Consider the following 16155-nt stretch of genomic DNA (forward strand, 5'->3'; position numbering starts at 1 on the left):
CAAGCAGCCGCGTGCGCAGTTATTCACTGCGCGAGTAAAACAAGCAGCCGCGTGCGCAGATATTCACTGCGTGAGTAAAACAAGCAGCCACACGCAGATATTCACTGCGCGAGCACAAAACCACTTCCACGCGCGCAAATTACAACACCGAGAGTAAAACAATGAGCCGCGCGTGAGCTGGTTCTACTCGCTCGCAAAGTATTTCTCCCTTAGCTAACAAGAACGTTGCAGTTAGAAGGCATAGGAAGTGTATGGGCATCCTATTTAAAGTGACCAATCATACTAGTGAATACATTAGCATAAGTCTCCACCCCATCCCCGCCCCCACCCTGACAAAAATCACTACCGTCCATCACTCTGGATAAGAGCACCTGCCAGATGACTGCTTCCAGTGAAATGTGATGAACCAATCACAGGATTTTCCCTCTAAGGTAAAACTAAACGATTGGTTCAAATCACTCTCAGTACAATGCGTATCAATAGAAAACTCCTGAAAACATCTATATATTACAAGGAGCCAGATGACATCACAGCTATAAATGCTTGCTTTGGTGATCAGCTCTTCAGATGTTCTCTACTTTCACATAAGGAGCTGGTAAAAAAAACTTCCCTTTCACTTACCAACTGCTGAATATTATTCATTTTCAATTTCATTTTCTGTGGGATCTATAATGTTAATTAAAGTGTACTGCATCACATTCTAAGGTCATTATATGGAAGGGCATGCATTTTAGGACAGTTTATTAAGTGTAGAGGTTGTAAAGATATGATTTAATAAATTAGAAAATTCGTTGACAGACACTGCATGTTCCTCTGCACGTAAGAATGTGTCAGAAGGTTCAGAAACGGTATATTTGCATGTCCAACACCAAAATTCTGAGTGTGTGTGTGAGTGTGTGAGTGTGTGTGTGTGTGTGTGTGTGTGTGTTTACATGTGAGTTTACTCACCCTGAGTCTGGTTGAAACGCTGCATTGCAATTCCAATATTGGCTTTGAAGGTCTGCTGAGTACCAATCATATTCTGACTCTCTCTGTCCCAGTAATCTGCTCCCACATTCTGTTTCATCCACTCAGTCTTGGGGATCATCCTCCTGATGTTGCTGTCGTAGTACACAAACTGCTCATCGTCCACCAAACCCAAAGCAGTGTACTCTGGGAAGTCAATACTGGCTGTGACAGCAGTGTAGATGTACTTCAGAGAGTGAGTGGCTGTGGACACAAACACAATTGTCAGAACTGCAGGAATTACAGCTCAACAATGTACAGTACATAAATGCATACACCGTATACACAATTAGTCTACACACTCCAAATACACACACTTACTTGAATTATAGATCAACATTAATGTATTAATGTAATGATGTAATGTAATTAATGTACAGTACATTAATAGCGTATGCAAAGTGCATGACTGTCAATTTCTCTTTCTCTCTAAACAATAATTTAGAGGTGTTATACAGGACCACTTCTAGATTACAGAAATCAAATTTAAAAGATTTAAGCAGTGAAAATAACTCTCTCAATCAAATATATCTCAGATAGGGTCTACTGAATCAGACATAAAGGAAAGGGAATCAGAAATATTTCTCAGACAATATAACAATACTCAGGTTTTTAAAAATCCAAAGACATGGAAGTTAGACTCCTTGGAGGAGTGTTAACAGGGCTGCTGTAAATGACCATGTGTGCTCAGTCAACCTACCCTGTCTATAGAAGGGTTAATGAATAAATAAAAAACTTCCCCTGCTCACACTACATTTGTTTACAGGCTCATCAGATTACATCTCTTGAATCTCAAAACAGTGCCAGAGAGGCTAAAAGCACCAGCAGCTCCACAGCCCACACCATCACTGCTCTGCACAAACACCTCAAACCAACCAGTTCCTCACCACTGCTGCCACTGTCTACAGCTCTGTTTGACTGCAGAACACACAATAATCTGATTGGCTGAGAGAGTTTTCTCTCGACCAATAGGAGATGAAGCATCATAAGCCTCCGGGTAAATCTCAGGTGAGAATGTTAGGCCAGGAAACCGAAAGTAAAAACATTGTTCATTATATTTTTATCTGGCCAGCTACCTCACTGCTAAATAAAACATTTGGATCTACTCTTTTGGAAGTAAGGGGTGGGGGGTTGTGAGTCTCATTCCATTAACTGGCTGTAGTTTGCTCCCCGCAAATCAGACAGCGACGTAGACTAAAAACAAGAATTGCAAACAGACTTACAACAACATACACAGACAATGTGGCAACCCATCACAGCCCACAAAATGAACCAACTGAGAGCATACAGGTACAATCAGAACAGAAGGGTCCGGAGAGAGGGTGTGACAAGGAAGTAAACAACCCCCTATAAAACACACACACGCACACACACACACACACACACACACACACACACACACTTCAAACACATACACACAGATAGTACATACACAGACACTCTTCAAACACACACACACACTCACACACACACACACACTTCAAACACATACACACACAAACCAAAACAGGAAATGTATAGGTTGACACAATCAAAAGCAGAAGTGTCCCTGAGAAAGATGTGAAGCAAATGCACAGGGAGGTTCAGCAAAACCTCCAAAACACACACAAATGAAAATAATGGTGCATTTACAAAGAGGACAAACAAAACCACACCCAAGTAGTGCCATATGTGTGTTATACCTGTTCAGTGACAATCCTTAAATACAGTAATGCTACTCCCTCAGAAAGGTGCTCTTTACTTCAAACCACTGATCATTAATTTTAAACTTCTAAAACCATAACTCTTTTTAAATCCTGCCCCCCCCCCCCTCCAAATTTATTTTAAAAAAATAAAATGAAAAATAAATAAATAAATAAATAAATAAATACACCAACTAAGAGTAAAACATACCAAAAAAAGGTTTTCAAGAGGTATATTAGATTAAAAATTTCCCTTTAACAAGTGCGCGTCATTTCCAAAACGCACTATTCTTTCCAGTCTGTCTCCTCAACGGTTGAGTTTACTGGGCGATTTAACGGCGCTAAACTAAGGACTACGAATCTAGTCCAGAACTATTCCTACACATGAAACATTCCTGCCATGAAATATAAATTATACCCTCTCAGAAATAAAGGTACAGTGGAGGTACATTTTTGTACTTTAAGGAACAGATTTCCCAAATGTACATGCAATAATACTCTATGTCGTTACCAATAAGTACCTTTAACAAGCAAAAGAGGTACAAATAAATATTATATATTATTGGCTATGGGGACAATTTTTCCTACCTAGTCTATGGGATGCCACCCCACAAGCGTTTCTACTTTTATAGCCACTTTTTCATACCCTTTTTCTGAAACAGTTTCCAAATATGAGAATAACTGTTAAATTAAATTATGTTTAATGAACATAAAATACGTACTCTGACGAGAGGCAACCTTAGACGTTAAATGAACTAATTATAAGTCCCGTCATTGTAGTCAACTGCGAGAACATATTTACAGCCCACGTTTTTACACATGAAAATACAGAAAACGATAGCCATGTAATTCGTCAATACTTCCAACTGTGTCATGCATTAAAACGGAATACATATGCCCACCCCTCAAAAAAAATTAAGTGCGACATTATTTTCTCTCCACAATATAGCCTACATAGAAAATAATCGAATCGCAGAATTTTACCAGAGAAGGCAGCCTGGATGCTACATAGCGTCAGCGCCAGGAGACCCAGCTTTCCCATTCTGTCGAAAAAGCCACTTGTGAACCAGTTGCCGGCATAGGCTATCAACCTCAGACATGAATATACAGCGTTAACTGGACGTAGATCTGAACTGCGAAGTCCCGAAAGTATAAGCTTGTACTACGCATGTCTTCGTTGTGGAGGGCAGAACATTTGAGCTCCCCGTTAAAGTGAACGTGGAACATCAGACTTTTGAAAGCAAAATAAAACTTCCCCGATGGTATTTTGAAACTCGATTGACGATCGTTAATATGGTTTAATATGAAAAGCAGATTTTAAAAATATGCATTATGTCATAAAATATGCACATTTTAATAAATATTTTCCTAAGACTTCTGGACCAAAACAACTATTGTTTCAGAAACTGCTGCACATAATGACATTTATAACCACAAAAAAGGACTGTTGAGGTTTTCTTTGGCTGTAAAATCACCTTGGATTTCTACATTGAATTCAAAGGGCATCAAGCCCACAACAGTTGCGAATATGCGCAGTAGAGGCCGCTTCCTGGTACTTTCTAGGCTTCACTGACCGGCCACTCCTAACCTCGTACGTGTATCAACAAGCCAGACATGCAAGCTAGGAAATCGCAACTCACCGACAGACTCTCGTTTCTCCTGTGTGACATAAACAAGTGAACCAGCGTCATCAAGCTCTAGGACCAATCCAGCGGGAGAGCCCAGCTACGTTGAATTTTAGGAGTTATATTCATTAAGGTGTGGTTTTGTGTCTGTTAGGTAAATCGCATGTTCGCAAATCTAGACTGACTCATTGTAAGCAAAATTTCAAATTATTTTGTGTTGAACTAAAATCATTTGGTTGCTCCCAAATTAATAACATAAAAGCCATAAAAGCACACCAAGCACTGGGGAAATCCAAAGGCAATCATAAGAAGATAATCTTTATCATATCCCCACAAAAATTATGTAGGTCTATTTGTGTATTCTCTAAGAAATTAATGTATTTTGTTTAGGCTATTTGTTAATGGCATATCACTTTCCCTTAATGTATTTATATATGGGTTAGCTTTTCCTTTCTTCTTATTGGTTACACTCTGATGTCCGGTGTTAATCTTTATGATTGCAAGTTTCTTACACGTATTGATTGGTTCTAAAAAATAATTTTAAAATTTTTAAACTCGTTTTCTCCAGGCGTCAACAGCGTTTGACTTCTTCATGTTTCCCTCGTTTTACTACCGTGCTTTACTACTACGCGCGTAAACTCCGTAATTTTCTACCGACATTCAAATAATGGTTTAATCTCTTATATAATATTAAAACGTACAATAAACTGTCGTTTTATTCAGTGACTTGTAAACGAATATCAATATCCTTAGCCTTATCCATCCATCCATCCATTATCTATACCCACTTATCCTGGTCAGGGTCGCAGGGGGTGTTGGAGCCTATCCCAGCATGCATTGGGCGAGAGTCAGAAATACACCCTGGACAGGCTTCCAATCTATCGCAGGGCACACACACCATTCACTCACTGTTCTCTCGCGCACTCATACCTATGGGCAATTTAGAGTCTCCAATTGGCCTATCTGCATGTCTCTGGACTGTGGGAGGAAACCCACGCGGATACGGGGAGAACATGCACACTTCACACAGAAAGGCCCCAAGCTGAGATTCAAACCCATGACCTTCTTGCTTCCCACTGCACCACCGTGCCGCCCTTCTTAGCCTTATATTTAAGCAAATTTGTTTTTACTTTATATTGGCTTATCTATAACTACAGACCATGCCAGGGGTAGGCAACCCTGAGCCTTGGTTTTTGTTCCATCTGAGGTTGACAACACAAGTTTGATGGATGATAAAATGAAAGTTTGAGCTGGAATATGTTCTGAATGGTGAAATGTGGCTTGCCTCCAGCACATGGTCACCTGCATTCACTAAAAGCTGATTACTTTACACATTACATCACATTACAGGCATTTAGCAGACCCTCCTCTCCAAAGTGACTTACACAACTTTTCACACTGCATTTTCATTGCATACAGCTGGATATATACTGAAGCAATGCAGGTTAAGTACCTCGCTCAAGGGTACAGCAGAGGTGTCCTACCCAGGAATCAAACCTGCGACCTTTAGGTTAACAAGACCAGCTCCTTACTCATTATACTACACTGCCACTACAGTTTGGGAAAACCAGGGATGCCCGCCCCCTATGTTTTCATGTTGCTTTGCTTTTGCCTACAGTATGGCTCTTAGTGATCTGTAATCACTATGTATACCACCTGCCCGGTAACGGCTTGGCAGGACATTCGCCATACCTTTACGTCACTTAAGAATTTGGTATTTTTCTGGGTCCCCCCCTGAAATACAACGACCACATTCCCACAGTCACACACTCCTTCCTTGTCTTCTCCTTACTATTCCTGCCTACATTACATTACATTACAGGCATTTAGCAGACGCTCTTATCCAGAGCGACTTACACAACTTTTTTTACATAGCACTTTATATTGTATCCATTTATACAGCTGGATATATACTGAAGCAATGCAGGTTAAGTACCTTGCTCAAGGGTACAACGGCAGTGTCCTTACCCGGGAATCAAACCTGCGACCTTTCGGTTACAAGCCCAGTTCCTTACCCACTGTGCCACACTCCGTCCTATAGTCCCACAATTACTGATTATCCCCATCGGTCAAAACCTTCTGCAAGCAAAACAAACACACTTCAACCAATCCTCAAACAACCTCTGATTGTTGCTTATTGAAGCCAATTGTGGGTCACACAAGTAAACAAACAAACAAACAAATAAATCAGAAGGATTTGCACACATAGTGCTATTGCAGCCAACTGAGCACGTTAAAACATATTCTAAAAACTTTATCGATGCCTTTTATAAGAGAGCTGTTTTTCGGTTTTTTTTTTTACTGCCACTAGCACACAGCTGTAATTCTAACAGGCAAAATAACTAACATGATTAAAAGTGACAAAAATAGTATTAAAAAATAAAGCAAACTTTTTCACAACTTAGGTCTTTGTGAACGCCAGCATTATACAGAATACAGTATTGTTTTGAATGTTACTCTGTGGGGTTTTGATGCAAGTGAGCTCTTTTTCTCACAGATTAAAAGATCATTTTATTGGGAATGATTGATTAGTAATGATTACACTGACCATATTCTGATAAAAATGCAAATAATACAATATTCAGTTTTCTTAAAAAAAGAAAAAAATAATACATGACTACGCCTGACCTATATAGTGCTTTCTTTTGCACAGGCTCTGAAGAAGATTTGATGTTTATTCAGAAAGTGAGTTTGATGGATTAAACAACATAATGAAAGTGTCTGTGCTTGCTGTCACATTCTTGAATTAATGACCAATAGACTAGCTAGTTACCTTCCTCACTTTTAAATTAGCTCTCAGGATCTTTGTTTCACTCTAATCCCACATTTTTTTACATTCAGAATGACAACGACATCCTAAATGGTTGTAAAAATACTTAATGTAATGTGTATTATTTCGGTGTGCTGTGCTGTTGCATTTTGCCAGATTCTTGTTCAAAAATGCATTTACTGTCACTGCTAATATAAATCCAGTCCTGTCAATTTAATTGGCCTGAAAATGATCTTAGGCATGATCACTCAGAGAGGGAGGATTCTCAGTAAGACAGCGGCGTTCACCCCTCAAACCTCCTCATAACTGGTGTCAACAGTGTAACAGCTGGGCAAATTTCAGTTGAAACTGTTTGATTTCTTTATTACCAATGTGTTTACATAATAATAATAATAATAATAATAATAATAATAATAGTAATAATAATATTGAGGAAAATGTCATATTTGGTTTAAGTCTGAGGAAAAAAGCACAGAAAAATGTGTCTTTCTTGACATTCGGTACCTCAAAAAATCCATAAAAAAATTAAAATCATCGTCTGCCACAAAGTCATCGTAAGTTCCACCTTTTTCAAATGCTGTAAGAATATCAATAATATGCTCATGTCTCAGGACCCTACAGCACCCCAATAACTGTCACCTCACTTCTGAAGGCTCGATTGTGGAAGACCTTAATCTGTGTACATGACCTGCGTCCAACCATTCAGCAGTCATGTTTTTCAGGCTATTTTTTCCCCCTTGAATGTCCGACACAGTCCTCGCGTATACATCTGGTAATACGCCCTGAACGCAACTGTAGTTTAACAGTTTCAGCTTCAGTTCGCTTGTGTCGCGCGAGCTTCGCAGCCGGTTCGCGACGCGTTCGCATCTGGTGGAGACGAGATCGCCCCCTACCGTTGTAATAACAGTACTTCAACTACGCTTCAGTTACGCGCGTAATACGCGCGTAGTGCGCTCGCGGTCGATACGCGTGCGGTGGGTGCCCGGCTTTAGGCGAAATTTAAACAGTAATTAAAAACGAGAACGATTTTTAAAACTCAACAACCTTTGCTTAAACTATATTCCATTTTTTGTTATCCTACTTGTGTAAATACAAAACATCTCAAACTCAAATAGAAAAGACGGCAATTTTCCGATTCCATACGATGACGTCGAACAATAACCTGCATTTATTTCTAACATAGGCTACCTATAATTCAGTTTAACTTACCCGCATTTGTCGTGCAAATGCCACACAGCAAGACCCAAAAAAGAGCGAGGACTCTCATTCCGAGGAAAACGTTAAGGTAGATTATTCCGTAAAACATGACCAGTTTCTGGTTCTTTAAGTCTTCCGCGACTTCGTTGAGTCGTTTGAGAAATGATAAGACCAGGAAATAAACAGGTTGGTAAATGGGTAGCGCTTTGCCAATACTAAACACGCAGAGACGAAGCGTCACTAAACTCTGGGGAAATTAATGAAAATGGGTTCAGCACCGAAACTGAAAGTAAAGGTCGATTGAAGGCGCTCACGAGGCAGCCACGTGAATAGACTGCTAACACACAGCTTTACACCAATAATAATAATAATAATAATAATAATAATAATAATAATAATAATAATAATATAGGCTACTTTATAAGGTGGGCTATACCTGCTCGTTAACGCAAACAATCAGCTCTTCCAGTTAGTTAATTATGTGGCTGCAACTGAATATAAATAGCATGCAGCAGACACAGTGAAGAGTTAAGGCTGTTCTGGAGGCTAAAGGGGGTCCTACTCTACATACGGTGCGGTGTGTAAGTATTGTGTAGTGACACAAGTACTGTGACACAATTATTGTTGTTTTGGCTCTGTACTCCAGAGCACTGGAATTGATATGAAGCAATGAACAGGGGGCTAAAGTGCAGACTGTTAGCTTTAATTTGAGGGTATTTACATCCACACACAGTAAAATGTCCTGTGTTAATTAAACTCTAACAGTGTCAATTCAACTCAAACAGATAGCATTTGCTTAGCAAATGTTATCTGTTAGAGTTGAATTAAAACTGGACATTTTACTGTGTATGGGTGATGCATGTAGGAATTACAGCCATTTTTATGCATGCACATTACCTGGGCTTGTTCTGTTATTCTGCCTGACATTCAGGGTCACACAGACATGCAGTCAGAGGAACCATAATGTGGGTGAGATGAACAGCAGAGCTTCTCCTTAAGCACATGGTACACACACCCCATGCACTGTGTCCAATTCTACGGACAGAGACGCACACTCACACCCCTGCAGAAATAACCCCAACACTCTAAAAGGGTAAAATTTACTCTTAAGCAACTCCAGTCCTGGAGAGCCGCGGTGTCTGCAAGTTTAACTCCAGTCCTGGGGGCCATAGTGTCTGCAGGTTTAACTCCAGTCCTGGAGGGTCGCAGTGTCTGCAGGTTTAACTCCAATCCTGGAGGGCCGCAGTGTCTGCAGGTTTAACTCCAGTCCTGGAGGGCCGCAGTGACTGCAGGTTTAACTCCAGACTTGGAGGGCCGCGGTGTCTGCAGGTTTAACTCCAGTCCTGGAGGGCCGCAGTGTCTGCAGGTTTAACTCCAGTCCTGAAGGGTCGCGGTGTCTGCGGGTTTAACTCCAGTCCTGGAGGGCCGCGATGTCTGCAGGTTTAACTCCAGTCCTGGAGGTCCGCAGTGTCTGCAGGTTTAACTCCAGTCCTGGAGGGTCGCGGTGTCTGCAGGTTTAACTCCAGTCCTGGAGGGTCGCAGTGTCTGCAGGTTTAACTCCAGTCCTGGAGAGCCGCGGTGTCTGCAGGTTTAACTCCAGTCCTGGAGGGCCGCAGTGTCTGCGGGTTTAACTCCAGTCCTGGAGGGCCGCAGTGTCTGCGGGTTTAACTCCAGTCCTGGAGGGTCGCGGTGTCTGCGGGTTTAACTCCAGTCCTGGAGGGCCGCGGTGTCTGCAGGTTTAACTCCAGTCCTGGAGGGCCAGAGAGTCTGCTGGTTATTGTGGTTCTCTTACAATCAGCATTGAACGAGGTGCATGGACTCTTCAGCCAATCAATGACTGAAGAACTTTGGTGTCAAAATGTGCCGAAAACTGGCAGAAACCGCACCCTTCAATGACTGGAGTCTGGCACCCTCTCTCTAAATGATTTTATAAAATCTTCTATAAGATCTTCTATACATGGGTGGTTTGGAAGAGTGTCATTCGCTTGTAATGCTGTGTCTTTTTTTTCTTTTTTTTAATCTCCAGTGTACCTGAATTACCACTTATGGTTTTATTTTTATTTTATTCTTGTATTGTGATGATAAAAATAAAACCATGGTTATTTCTGTGCGATTTGGGTTGTCCACAAAGTTTTGTGATGATGATACTCCTAGACTTTGGAACACCCTGCCCGAGGAGATCAGGCTTGCTGAGTCAGTGCCTCGTTTTAAATCTCTTCTTAAAACACATTTTTACAAAGTTGCTTTTAATGTTTTAGCCTCTTAATACCTTTTCTACTCTTATTTTTATATTTTTTAACATCCTGTTATTTACTATATTCTTTTAACCTTGTATCTGTATCTGTATCTGTATCTGTTCCTCTGTTTGGCCCTCTCTCATGCTGCTCCTCTTTTCATGGTAATGTATTCATATACTTTGTTTTAATGTGTCATCTACATCTTGTATTATTTTATTTCTTTTATGTGTGTAAAGCACTTTGTAACTTTGTTTTTGAAAAGTGCTATTACATTACATTACATTACAGACATTTGGCAGACGTCTTATCCAGAGCGATGTACAACAAAGTGTATAACCATAACCAGGAACAAGTATGACGAAAACCCTAGAGAGAAGTACCATTCCAAGTGCAGGGAACAACCGCATAGTTCAACTTGGACCCTGAAGGTTAAACTGATTAACACTAACACAAACGAGAACAGCAACAACGCAGTCTATGCAAAAATACAAGCAGTAGTTAAGAAACACGAAACAGCTACCTAGTTACAACCCTAAGCTTACAGTCATTTAAGAGATTACAGGGAGGTAGGGAGGGATGGGGAGAGGTGCAGTCTGAAGAGGTGAGTCTTCAGTCGTCGCTTGAAATGGGTCAGTGTCTCAGCTGTTCTGACCTCCACGGGGAGGTCATTCCACCATCGTGGGGCCAGAACAGACAGGAGACGTGTTCTGGAAGAGCAGGTACGAAGAGGGGGAGGTGCCAGGCGTCCTGAGGTAGCAGAACGGAGGGATCTGGCTGGCATGTAGGGTTTGAATATCTTGTGGAGGTATGCTGGGGCTGATCCCTTGACTGCCTGGTATGCTAGGACCAATGTTTTAAATTTGATGCGATCTGTAATAGGCAGCCAGTGGAGGGTAGTGAGCAGGGGAGTGACGTGGGAGTGTCTGGGGAGGTTGAAGACCAGACGAGCTGCAGCATTCTGAATGAGTTACAGGGGTCTGATGGCAGATGCCGGTAGTCCAGCCAGAAGAGAGTTGCAGTAGTCCAGGCGGGATAGAACCATTGCTTGGACCAGGAGCTGGGTTGAGTAGTGGTGAGAAAGGGGCGGATTCTCCGGATGTTATACAGGAAAAATCTGAATGCCCGGCTTACTGCTGCGATGTTCTTGGAGAGGGACAGCCTGTTGTCCATCACCACTCCGAGATTCTTGGCACAGGGTGATGATGTCACTAAGGTGTCCCCTAGGGAAATGGAAAAGTCGAGGAGGGGAGAGGATAGAGCAGGAATAAAGATTAGCTCCGGTCTTTCCCGGGTTGAGCTTCAGGTGGTGATTGTCCATCCAGCTCTGGATGTCCCTCAGGCAATGCAAATAAAGTTTATTATTATTATTATTATTATTATTATTATTATTATTATTATTATTATTATTATTATTGGGATGGCAGGTATGCCATCCCGCCAAGTTACGCCTTGGCGGGGGCATGCCCCATACCTATACAGCACCGAGAGTTTGGCACTTTTCAGGGTTCACCACAGAAATAACCACAACAGCCACAGACATCTCAGCCCTTAAAAACATTAAATTCTGTACATTCTCCCTCCATTTCAACAGACAGAATTCATAAACAACTTCACATGTCCACACAATAAAGCCCCAAACTAAGGGTATTTTGCGTTTTCTCCTTCTTCTTCTTCTTCTTCTTCTTCTTCTTCTTCTCATTCTTATTTTTCCTGCCGCCTATCCCACTAACAACATGTCTCCCCATTGGACATTTCACTGACACCAGCCAAATCTTCACCTACACGACCCAATCAAAAACGCGCATACACACGCAAAATACCCATACCTTTTTACTCTGAAACATTTCCAGTTTAAACAGCTAGTCTGCCTGTGGCCTAGTGGGCAAGGTTACAATCTTGAGAACACAGGGTTGTAGGTTCAAGCCCAGCTAGGAACACGTTTCTTTAACCTGCTTTGACCCTCACTAATAATTGTCTACTACTTTTTTTGCACCATATCTACCCGCCGCTCACCGTTCAGTTATTAACCGGCTGCAATATTGCTAAGCCATATGGATTCAACGGGAGCTCTTCTGTGCTTACTGGCCTGTGTTCTTCTTTAAAACCACCGGCAGGTTTGCTAATGATATTTCATGCATTGCATAGCTATGGCATGGTGCTGCACTAACGAAGTCACAGACTGGTAAACCTCCGGTTTAAGGCTTGAATCCCGCCTCGCCCTCAGGCAGATCATTTCCTCTTTTACACTAAAAGTTTTCTTACGCTCATATTTGCTTTACCAAAACTCACTCACGGCCACCCATATGCATTTCATGACGGCAAATGTATTCCTTTTATTAAAAAGTTACACCAGTTCACCACTGTGCCATTTCTACTAACTATATTTCTTCACTTGGCTACCGTACAAAACCTTCTTATCAGCAAACGCCACGTTTCTACATTCATGTTACCTCGCCCTGTTCTCTATCTAGCCACATACAAACAGTTACTACGTATGTACGTTCTGCAACTCCTCATGATTCACTCATAAATATAACTACTAGCACTGAACATGAGAAAAACACATTAGTGCAATAGATTACACATGTTATTTAACCCTCCACTTCAACAACTATCATTTAATACAGACTGTTATATATACCGTTTGATAAGGAAACTAAGCTCGCTCATGGTCACTGCATTCATTTCGCACTATAGTCTGTGATCATGTCAACCTTCACCTACATGCCCATTCTGCTAAAAACATATTGTTTCAACTACGCAATTTCATCATTTCGCCTAATTCATCTCACACTGTTGTCATTTTCTCATATGCAAAGCCTGCTGGGACATATGCGTCTGCTCCTATTCTCCACTATCAACTTTTCCGGTTCTAGCTTAACCAAAAAGCAAAGAGGATTCCTACCTGCAGATAAGCCTATCAAAATGCCTTATAAACCTTACAAACACTAAAAGTGCATCTTCACGAAATAACAGACAACGGAGCAAGGACAGAAGGGTACACAAGTTGCGACCTAGGGAGCTCTAATTCTACGGGCTTGCTGATTCTTTTGTCAATCAAGGCTCGTTGGATGCCCGTCAAATCCGTGAGTAGCCTACATACACTGGCCATATTTCACCTTTTCTGATGCGTTTACAATTACGCCACCGCACCATTTGTCACAGCCACTGTTTTACATATATAGCAAACCGAACCTGCTAAACGTACACGCTCATCAGACTGTACAAATTCACACAAGGATAGCCATAATCCACAACCGTTTCTTACAGGGTCACTTCGCATTTCTCACTCTCATAATAAAACGCTTTGCAAAAAGAAATGATATCTCGAAACACGTTTTCAACGTACAAAAATGCCAAGTTACTCACACATACAAGACATACACCGTCAATAACTCATTCATTCAGACTGCCAAAATCCAGGCCTGCCATTAAAAGTATTGATATCAAAATGACGCCAAGTTACGGTACTACAAACAATATAGGTTATCTTGCCTCACCGAAATTTAATAACATGTATTCCAAACCAATGCTACCCAATATTTCCTCAATTCTTTCAAGTCACTTGGCCCTGTGTGTATATGTGTGCAGTACATGGACAGGCCAAACATGTGTGGATGGCTTTCTCACAGTCAAGATTGATTGAATAGGCATCTATATGTCAAATTTGTATTGGTATGTATGTATTTTGGTGCCCAGCCTTTCTGTTGCGTGAATGATTGTATGTTTCTTGGTATAAATGTCTGTTCGTAAATGTGAATGTAACATGCTGTGAGGGAAATGTCCCCATGGGGATAAAGAAGTTTTTCTATGTATGTATGTACAATATGTATTTTACATATATTTATTGTACGTTGCAAATATACAGTCACTTGTACATTTACTCAAATTCAGTTCAGAAGCAAGTATAAACATATGTTTTCTGGAGAAATATGCTTCCTGTAGTGACTGACCAGCAGTTTTCTACATGAATTTCAATGTGTTCCATGAGGCAATACAAAATATTTGACACTTTGATCTGACACAAAGTTTGCATGACATTGTAATATGGTAAGATTACAAAACACAGGGCCAAGTGACTTGAAAGAATTGAGGAAATATTGGGCAGCATTGCTTTGGAATACATGTTATTAAATTTCGGTGAGGCAAGATAACCTATATTGTTTGTAGTACCGTAACTTGGCGTCATTTTGATATCAATACTTTAAATACTATCAATACTTTTTATACTTTTAATGGCAGGCCTGGATTTTGGCAGTCTGAATTAATGAGTTATTGACGGTGTATGTCTTGTATGTGTGAGTAACTTGGCATTTTTGTACGTTGAAAACGTGTTTTTTATGACATTATTATTATACCGTCCCTGGCCTAATCCATACAAAAAGTATAAATAGAGCCACAAAACCTATGAATTGTATCTGGAGTCATATAGCCTTTATGGCCTGTTCTCATCATTGCGTGTCCCTATATTCTTAAATAAACTAAATCGGCTTGGAGCACATTTTACATGGTAGACGACCAAGATTTTTAACGCCCCGTGCTGGCCTGATTCCCTTGCCAAAATATCCCGTCTGGCTTCCCTTCAAATACCGCTTTGAGTTCTGTTTCCGAGAAATCACGTGGTTTAACCGATACACAATTGAGCGATGGATTATCCTAGAGCGACCTCTACGGGTGCAAGGTACCATACTCAAAGCAGGCGGTGGTATTGTAGCACCGACTTCTGTTAGAAAATATCCGTTAAAGCTGAATAAATGATTTCCGTTATGCTAACCCCGAAAGCCTTAACGCTGTTACCATTTAGTTCGAAAAAGATTAAAGTGATAATCCAGAATATGACAATGGTACTGGAAAACAAAATATAGTCGACATCCAGAATATAATTCTACGTAGTGTAGGCTACAAAATGCATTCATTTCATGACGTGTAATAATCCCAGCCACATTTTTCCGAAATGGTCATTAATGCGTTCAATGGCATTGCTGCGTCCATTCTACCTCTATCCATACCTTAAGCCTATTTGTTGCCCCGTAAAAATGTTCAACATTTAGACCATACGCGCATGCTCATTGGAGTCTTCAAACTGAAAGTATAGAAAGATGAAAACCTGACAACAGGAGTTTTACACATACACAAGCTCCCGAGCCACCGCTTGGGTAATACCGAACTCTTATTTTAGTTAAATAGAAGTTACACTCGCTGACAATTATGACGGATATCGCGACGATCTACAAACTGTCCTTGATTGCTTTTGCTTGTGCTATGCAAGGTAAGAACGCACGCAATTAACTCGCATGCTCCGTGTGCTTTTTCCAGTTTTGGTGCTGTTTGGATGATGTTGACCATCTCGGTGAACATGAGATATGTCAACCGCGATAAAGCACTTAATGTTTTTGGTAGGCTACTGCACTGCTGGGTTATGAATTATGTTACAAGCGAAAGCCGGCGAACTTGGCATCAGTGCAGTTACTATTAAGTTAAACGTTTTCATCTAATTGTAATCACACTGTGGACATTTATGTCACGTAGACATACAAAATGTTACTATGTCTACGTACGTAGATTCATAGCATACATTTGTAAAGTGTATTTAGTATATTGTGTGTGTGTTCGTATGTGTGTGTGAGGGAGAGAGGGTT

At 40.8% G+C, this 16155-nt stretch overlaps 1 protein-coding gene and 1 long non-coding RNA gene across 24 annotated transcripts in view; one reads left to right on the forward strand and one right to left on the reverse strand.

Annotated features, from left to right (window-relative positions):
- The window catches only part of LOC135262093 (BOLA class I histocompatibility antigen, alpha chain BL3-7-like), a 95884-nt gene that overhangs the window by 55973 nt on the left and 23756 nt on the right, over positions 1–16155 (reverse strand). The window lies entirely within an intron of this gene.
- Positions 1–16155, forward strand: part of LOC135262098 (uncharacterized) — a 60654-nt gene that overhangs the window by 40541 nt on the left and 3958 nt on the right. The gene's annotated exons all lie outside the window — the stretch shown is intronic.

The sequence above is a fragment of the Anguilla rostrata genome, chromosome 8, assembly GCF_018555375.3.
Source record: "Anguilla rostrata isolate EN2019 chromosome 8, ASM1855537v3, whole genome shotgun sequence".
Taxonomy (NCBI): domain Eukaryota; kingdom Metazoa; phylum Chordata; class Actinopteri; order Anguilliformes; family Anguillidae; genus Anguilla; species Anguilla rostrata.